Here is a 9320-nt window from a genome sequence, read left to right as displayed (position 1 = left end):
AGTAACCTAGAAATATTCCTTCATCTCCTTTTACATCAAATTTACCTTTTCTAGATTCTTTCAGAATATAACATTTGCTTCCAAATACTTTCAGATAACTTACATTGGGTTTGTAGCCATACCATAATTCATAGGGAGTTTTGAATGAGTCCTTTTTCAGTTGTACTCGGTTCAAGGTATGAACTGCAGTGCTGATAGCTTCCTTCCAGTATTTGATAGCAATGTTCTTTTCAATCAATAGGGTCCTTGCACAATCCATAATGGATCTATTTCTTCTTTCAGCTATCCCATTTTGTTCTGGAGTTCCTGGTGCTGAAACTTGTCTTTTAATTCCTCTTTCAATGCAGAAGTTATTGAACTCATGTGAAATGAATTCACCACCTCTGTCTGACCTTAAGTATTTCAATCTTTTCCCTATTTCTTTTTCTACTCTTGCCAAGTACCATTTGAATTTCTCAAAAGCTTCTGATTTATTCCTTAGATACATAACAGTCATCATTCTTGAGTAATCATCAACAAAAATAATGAAGAACTTTTCTCCAGTATAACTTTCAATTCCAATGGGTCCACATAAATCAGTATGCACAATTTCTAATATATCTTCAGACTGATGGCTTTTACTTTTAAAACTAGTCTTTTCCATTTTTCCAATCTGACAATTCTTGCATAAACCGACCTCAGGTTTCTTTATATTAGGAATGCCTCTTACCTTTTTGAATTTGCTTATCTTCACCAGATTATCAAAATTGACATGACACAACCTCTTATGCCATAACCAACTTTCTTCAATTTGAGCAATAAAACATGAGCATTCACCAAGTTCTAGGTAGAACAAGTTACCTTTAGTTTGTGTGCCAGATCCTATCAGCTTTCCTTGCTCATTCAACAGTCTTGCCTTTCCATGCATGAATTCCACCTTAAATCCAGTATTGAGTAACTGTGCCACACTTAGCAAGTTATATTTAAGACCTTCTACCCAATAGGCATTGTTGCATATAAGTTCTTTGGTTAGAGAGATTCTTCCTCTTCCTTTTATGAAACGAGGTTCATTATTACCAAACCTTACACTGCCACCATCATAATCTTCAAACTGATCAAACTTAGTTTTATCACCAGTCATATGATGAGAGCAACCACTGTCTATAATCCATGTATCATTCATACTTATATGAGAGATAAGAGCTATTTTATCTTTCTCATCATTATCAGAATCATCTTTCACAGCAATATAAACAATTTCATCTTCGCTATTATCAGAATCCTTAGAATTTTCAGCCATAAAACATGATTTCTTACCTTTGTTCTTGAATGATTTGTAATCTTTCTTTCTATTCCATTTATGACCCTTCTTTTCATCATTGTTCTGCTTGTTTGGGCACCTAGCTGCAATATGACCAATTTCTTCACATGAAAAACAGATTAGAGGAACTTTACCTTTATATTTTCCTCTGCCTCTGGAGTATTTCTTTGCCAGTAGAGCTTCAATTACTTCAAGATCATTGTCTGAACTTTGGTCTGATTCATCATCACTTTCTGACTCTGATTTCTTTTTGCCTCTATCTTTGAGTGAAAGTTTGGCCTCAAATGCTGATTCAGTGTTTTTGGAAGCTGGAACATAGTTGTCAAAATTGTCTAGTTCAAATGCGGTTAGTCTTCCAACTATAGCCTCCAAATTGATATTGTGATTTGCTTCACACCTTCTTTTTTGAATTGCAGAAACTCTGATTGCATAGATGGGAAGCAAGGTTCTGAGAACTTTGCTTATAACGGTCTCTTCTTTGATATCACCTCCAGATGCGCTGATTGCACTGACACATGCTTTGATTCTATCAACATATTTTGCAATGTTTTCATCCTCTCTCATTCTCATTTGGTCAAATTGTCCTCTTAGAATTTATGCTTTTGCTCTTTTCACATTGTCATCTCCTCCATAGATTTCTTTTAGCTTGTTCCACATGTCAAAAGTGGTTTGGCAATCCTTGATATCATCAAATTCTTCATAGCTTAGTGCAGATGCAATGTCTATCATCATATTGTTATGAGTCTTCTTTTCAGCAATATCATTGACAGATAATGTGCCGGAAGGTTCTTTGTATTTTTCATCAAGATATTTCAGTCCTGTATCACCAATAGTAGCCAAATGAAGTTTCATCAATCCTTGCCATGCAGAGAAGTTATTTTTGTTGAGTCTTAGAATTTCTCTCTTGTAAGACATCTTGATCTTTGGCTTAGATCCTTGAAATCTTTTCCTGCAAGCACCAATAAGCTCTGATACCAATTGTTGGAAATGAGAATGGAGTAACTGAGAGGGGAGGGGTGAATCAGTTACTACAAAAATTTTTCTCACAAGTCCCTTAAGATGTCAAAGGAAATACTCATTGCTGATACTCAGATAATCAAACTAAAAACACAAGAAACAAGAGACAAGAAACACCAGATTTAACGTGGAAACCCAATATGGGAAAAACCACCAATGTAACTAGTTACTGTTTTTCACTCTTCTGAAGTGAGCCCTGTTAGGAGCCAACCTTGTTAAAGGTTACAAAACACACGGTTAGGTGCGACCTTGTTAGAGGATTTAATCACCCTGCTAGGAGTGGCCTTGCTAGAGGTCTTTAGATCAATTCAACTGAATTGCCACCTTGTTAGAGGATTTTACAAAAGGCTGTTAAACCCACTGTTAAGAGATTTGAAAACACTGTTACAATTGTTAGAAAGTAACAATGAGTGATCTGAAATAAATACAACTTATCTTTTGCTGATACAGATCTCTGTTCTGTTCCTCTCTTGATCAAATGCAACTCTGCATCTCTGATCCTTCAAAAACTTGCTCTGACCTTCCTTATAATTCGCATATTAGATATTCAATCATATCTGCTCGCTTTTTCACATTCATACTTCCATACTTGAATTCGCAACTTGATCCTTCATATATACCTTTCAGATTATTGAGTCGGCTCAAATACAAGTTACAATTATAAATCTATGAGTCGGCTTCATACATTATATAAAGTAATTAACTTTAATTACTTAACCTTCGAGAAATCCTTCGCTGGCCGACTTAACTCGGTAAATACTGCACAGAAAATAATTCCTGTGTTAACCGACTGAGCTCGGTTAATACAGAGAATTTCGTGAAATCCTTCACTGACCGACTTAACTCGGTAAATACTGCACAGAAAATAATTCCTGTGTTAACTGACTGAGCTCGGTTAATACAGAGAATTTCGTGAAATCCTTCAGTCGCCGAGTGAACTCGGTAAACACCGATTTCTCCGACTTTCCTTTGATGACCGAGTGAGCTCGGTTAACACTGTCTGCTTCTTTTCTTCGATGACCGAGTGATCTCGGTTAACACTGTCTGCTTCTTTTCTTCGATGACTGAGTCAACTCGGTAAATACTGACAACCTATCTCATATCCTTTGTTTACCGAGTGAGTTCGGTAAACACTGTCTTTCGGCAACAAATCCTTTAATTATCGAGTGAGCTCGGTAAACACTGAACTTCCTTTGTTTACCTTGCAAGCTCGGTAAACTCTGTCAATAGCTGTACTTACCTTCTGAGCTCAGTAGACTCTGTCTGATGACTGATATGACATTTGTGTAACATCAAAGACAATCATGCAATTATCAATTGTATCCAACATGAGCACCTTTGTTACAATATTCTACTAGACAAGGAGCAAACTACTACCTAAAACTACCCTAGACAGCCTATAGGCCTTTCTTGTATAGGAATTTTCCATCACTTGGAAAGGTTCTAATTTCTTTTCCCTGACTCTTAAGGTTGAAAAACCTCAAATAATATTAGATCATTTCACTTTATTACATAGAATCAACTCAAGACAATTTAAAAATAATATTCTCAGATGACCCAACTTCTGGAGCCAACAACTTCCAAATCATTGACCCAATTGGCTACTATAACCCCTTTTTAGAAATTATAGCTATTGTTATACAATAGTTGATAGTGAAAGTGTATATTAGATGAGATTGTACCTCATTTCAAATTCATTTAGGCCTTAATTATTGAGCCTAATGTTTTTATCCCCAAAATTCATACAAAATTTTGTAATAAATTCACTAATACATATGATATTGTAATGGAAATTGGTTGGAAGGCTGATATATCTAAGATGAACCTCCTCTTATGAAATTAGAGCATTTTGAACTCATGTGACTAACTTGATTAAAATAGAAAGATTTGGAAAAATATAACTCTACACTGAAATAACCCTTATTGAAAACACAAAAATAGAAAGAGAGATATTTTTGGATAATTTTAGATTGCCATTATATCCAAGATGCTCCTACATTAAGGAATTTCAATTATATCTCCTAGAATTATTCTTGTTAGCTATATCCCTTTGTCCATGTTGTAAGATGATTTCCACCACCTCATAGGTGCATTATTTTTGTCTCAGTAAAACTTCCTTCCTTCCACTAATATATCTAGTCAAAATCCTACTCTAGATTAAATGTACATGTTTGCATTTATCATATAATGAACTTGATTTTATTACAATCATCCCCCATATGGCCTATGTGTGTGCATGTATATGTATATATAAATATATATATTTATATATACACACATATGTATCTACATATGTGTGTGTATATACATATGTGTATATATACATACACACACACACATAATTCATGGTGGCACTCGTTCATTGAAGGTACTCAACATACACTCGAAGCCTGACTTATATTGCATGGCTTGACTATGATTTGTTGCAATGTTGACTGAGTAGCTCGGTCAATAAAGGGGATTGGTTGTTGGAGGACTCGACAAATACTAATACTTGACTATGCTTGTGTGAGCTCAGTGTTGCTTGGTGTTTTTGCTGATACCCAGTAGTTTGGTGATTCTTCTTATGCTTGATCATGTCTTAGTCTTACTTTGACCAAGTTGTTTATGACAGGTTTCTAGTTTGAGTTGACCTTTGCATATAATTTGGTTATATGTATTTAATGGTTGTTGCAAGCCGAGTTGTGGCTTAAATATGTATTTAATGTATGGGGTTATTTAATTTGTAACTTCCTATGCTAACTTATGGTTTAGTTGGGTGTAAGTAAGGGATCATGTGGAGTCTTAAGATATAATCATCCATCTTGGAGAAGACGATAAAGAGGAGGAGTGGACTTTGAGAAGAGCTTGGGAAACAAGAAGATTGCTTGGTGGGTTCGCAAGCACAAGTTTAGATCTTCCTTGGTGATTTCTACCAAAGGGATTTTGTGTTACAAATATAGACTAGCTAGGTTTCGGGTTGGATCTTGAAGTATCTTGTAGAAGTATTATGTGCTTTGCATTTGACTATAATTGGGAAGGCCTTATAGCCTGACACATTGCATGTAATAAGTTATTTTATGAATAAAGAGTTGTGTTTGGTATTAGATCTTATATCTTGTGTTGTGTTTTGGCAATGTGGTTATTTGCTGAGGTCTAGTACATCTTCTTTAGAGATTATTCTTCCTTGTACTGCATCATCTATACATATATCAGTAAAATACCAACACAAACCAAAAAAAAGAAAAAAATGATGGCAACAAAATTAAGAAAAGTCAACAATGAGATAAACCTGAACTAAAAAACTAGTGAAGATCAAGCACATACAAATAATATAAGGAGGCATATAGGCAGAGAGCATAAACTAGTTTAAATTCTTAAGAAAATCAACATAAACATGTCAATGATTCTTTTTTTATTTGTCTAGTCCCTCTTGTGAGGGTTTACTCAAGTTCTCATCTTAGTGCTAGACACTAAATCACCTTGGATATCTTTATCTTCAAGCAACTAGATAATGGCTTTGTCATTATTAGTAGTATCTATCTTGGTGACTAGAACCCTAAGATTCTTAATAGAAGCCTTAAATATCTTGAATATATTGAACTTCCACAACATTTAGAGGAAAAGGTGAAAAGGTGAATGTATTGTGCCTTCACCTTTTACTCCTTAAATGTTGGTCATTTCTAATTTGAGCTTCCACAATAGGAGGAGGAAAAGGTGAAGGATGAATACGAAGTAGCACTTTAAGGCTTTTAGGTTTCTCATATATAAGGTCCTTCCTCATTTGGGAAAACCCATATCCTCCTAATTAGTGGCCATCTTCTCTTTTTCCTCATTATAGTCTTCTTCAAAAAAATCCTACGTACAATTTTCTTCTTCTTTTTAGCATCTTTTTCCCCATATCTAGAAGATTTATTCTTTGTTTAAGAAAAAGACCAATCCATGTCTTTCTTATTTGTCCACTAGTTCTTTGAACCCTCATAATTTTACTCCTCCCCAACATCATTATCAAAACTATCCTCACCCTCTTACTCATCAAACACATTTGCGTTCTCCTCATAAATAGAATTCTCAATTATAGAATGGCCTATAGTGTTAGATATAAAATTCTAAAAAATTAGAGCCATCAATCCCTTATGGAAGGCATAGTTATTTTCTTCTTTCATTCTCCAAAATTAGATTAATTTATGTTTAAATTGAGTTTAGATTAATAGATAAGTAATTAGTTTCTTGTTAGTTGGGAAGTTCAATTTTGATATATAGTTATTATAAGAGAAGAATGGCTTAAACTATCCAATATGCTACATTATAAAGACATTTGATTAAATAAAAATAATTAGACTCTTTATTGAAGAATTTCAATAATAATGAATATTTTGTGTTTGATCTAGCCTGGAATCCTTCATTTGGTAGTAGAGCCTTTAATATATTTGCAATTGAGGTTTCTTCAAAATAGATAATGTATGAAAAATAATTGTAGGATAAACATTAGCAAGGGTTAATGTAGGACAAACAGAAACATCATAAAAACTTAGGGAGGGTGAATGATAAAAATTTTGAACAACAAAACTAAATAGATCAAATGATATGTTGTTTAATCTATTGTTGCTATCATCTAGGTTACATATTTATGAGTTCAAAAAAAATTTTTGATTTATGAGTTCAATCAAAAGGATTTTTGGGGAATTAATGTTTTTTCACCAAGTCTATTGTTAGCTAACACAAGACTATTCACTAACCTGAGTTCCTCAAGAACCACTTATCCATAGTAGTACTAGATAGTAATGAGAAATACTATTTTGAAAGTTCTTTTTTAAAATTATAAGAATAAAATTAAAAATAGATTTTTTATAATGGTGGCATTGCTATAGGAACCTAAATACTGGATTTGAAAAAGCATTATTGGGAGTGATCATTTATTATATTCAAATTTATTTCTATCTAGTTTGAACACTACATCTTCAAATCATTTAGATTTGTGCTTTGCAAACTATGAATTTTGAAGCAATATGGTGAACTTTTTATTTTGTTCTCTATGAAAATAATTACATAAGTATATTTTTGTCTTAATATATTCTTATTGCACTTATTCTCAAATATTTATAATAATATTCTTGTTTCCTATTCCAAGTCTTCTGAACAAAGCATAAAAGTGAAATTTGTGGCCTAATAGTTTAGCAAGAGAGGAAAATGTATACATTATGTATTGCTTGTTGAATAAACATCTCATGTTTGATTTACTGCAAGCATTTAAAGGTTATTTTATGCAAGTTATAAGTTAAATTTCACATGGTCTTTGAGTGTTTTTCCATGCGTCTGACATGATTGGGATTTTGAAATTAATTATTTGAAGTTCTAATATTTGATGGATTGAAGGTTGATTACCTAGCCTAATTATGCAAGGTTTGGTATTCTTGAGGGTATAAAATCTATTTTAGAATAAGGTATAATATTAAAAATAAATTTGATGATGGGAATTCACATGTTATTTTTGGATGTATGGATCTATAATTTATTCAATGTTGTCATCTTTGCATATATTCCATGGATTCCTTTTTTTCTACAAAATATTTTTATCATGAATGATATGCATTTCATGGAATTGCAGGAGTCACCAAATGACTAGATTGTCAAAACATATGATAGGAGGATTAAGGAAACATAGGAAAGATGATATTTATCATATTGATCTAGACTCTCCCTCTAAGATGATTCATTTGATGAGATGCATCTTATCTATATTCCTAGAAGCTCAAGGCTTGGCAGATTTATTGCAGCAAAAAAGAGAAGATTTTATATATTTGTTTACCTAAATAGAAGAAGGGGCTTGGCATCATGATTATCCCTTCAAGGATGGAGTGGGAGGGGAAATTTGATTAGTGACATGTTGAGAACTTTTGGAGGCACTAGAAACACTCATAGGAGATGGGGAGTTTGGAGAAAAGGCATCTCATGTGTAGAACTAGAGGAGACATTAGACACGTTTGGGAGAGATGTGTAATTTTGGAGTAAATGTGTCTCATTGTAGAGGGGAGGTGGAAACTCTTGTGTTACATAAATAACTTCCAATTTTGTGGTCATGAGATCTATTGACATAGACAATCCAATAAGTCCTAAGAAATTTTTTCAGGAGGTCCACTATTGTGGACAATTTATTGTTTCTTGAGTGAGTGAGTAGGATTGGTGAAGGCACTTCACCAAAGTCTCCAGAGGGTTAGGCTTAAAACATTTTAACTTCAATTTTTGTTTGGATTAATATAATAATAGGGGGAATGTTTGAATATTGCATTAATGCAAGTTTAAATTTAGTTTAGATTAATAAATAAATAGTTATTTTCTTGTTAGTTGGGATGATACATTCTCATAGACATTTTCTATAAGGGAAATAATGACTTTAAATAGCTCATCTGCTACATTATAAAGATGCCCAAGTCAATATGAATTTTATAATCCTTATTGAAGCATTTTAGTAATAGTGGCCATTTAATGTTTGATCTAGCATCTAATCCTTCAAATATTAATGTGGGGATGCTTAGATTAATGTTGACACGGTAGTATCTTAATTTGAAGATCATTTCTTAAACTTAAAGAATCTTGTGAATATCCATCGTCTACATTTAGACCTACTTATTTTAACTACTCTCTAAATACTCAAAGCTCAATTATGGTTATAAATGTTGGTTGCATTTTTTATTTAAAAACAAATGACATTTCTGACTTTGGAACCCAATCACTTATTTAATTCCTATTGAAAGCTCCTTTCCACTATTTATATAGGGTAATAAGGTGCAATCATAAAATAGATGTGGCTATAGTAGATTTTTTCTTTGCTATGACATTTCTCGCTAGCACTTTATTAATTTTCCATGATCCATAGGTTTATTTTATATCCTATGAAACTATCTCATAGTTTTGTATTTACTAAACACATTTATATTTTCACTTTTCATGTATCAATTTTGTAAGCTTTATAGTAATAGGACTTTTTCTAAAAGACAATTTGAGAAGAGAAATTATCATTAAA

The sequence above is a fragment of the Cupressus sempervirens genome, chromosome 4 (assembly GCF_028749045.1).
Source record: "Cupressus sempervirens isolate cs-2001-9-10 chromosome 4, ASM2874904v1, whole genome shotgun sequence".
Lineage (NCBI taxonomy): Eukaryota > Viridiplantae > Streptophyta > Pinopsida > Cupressales > Cupressaceae > Cupressus > Cupressus sempervirens.
Note: the sequence above shows the minus strand (reverse complement) of the source record.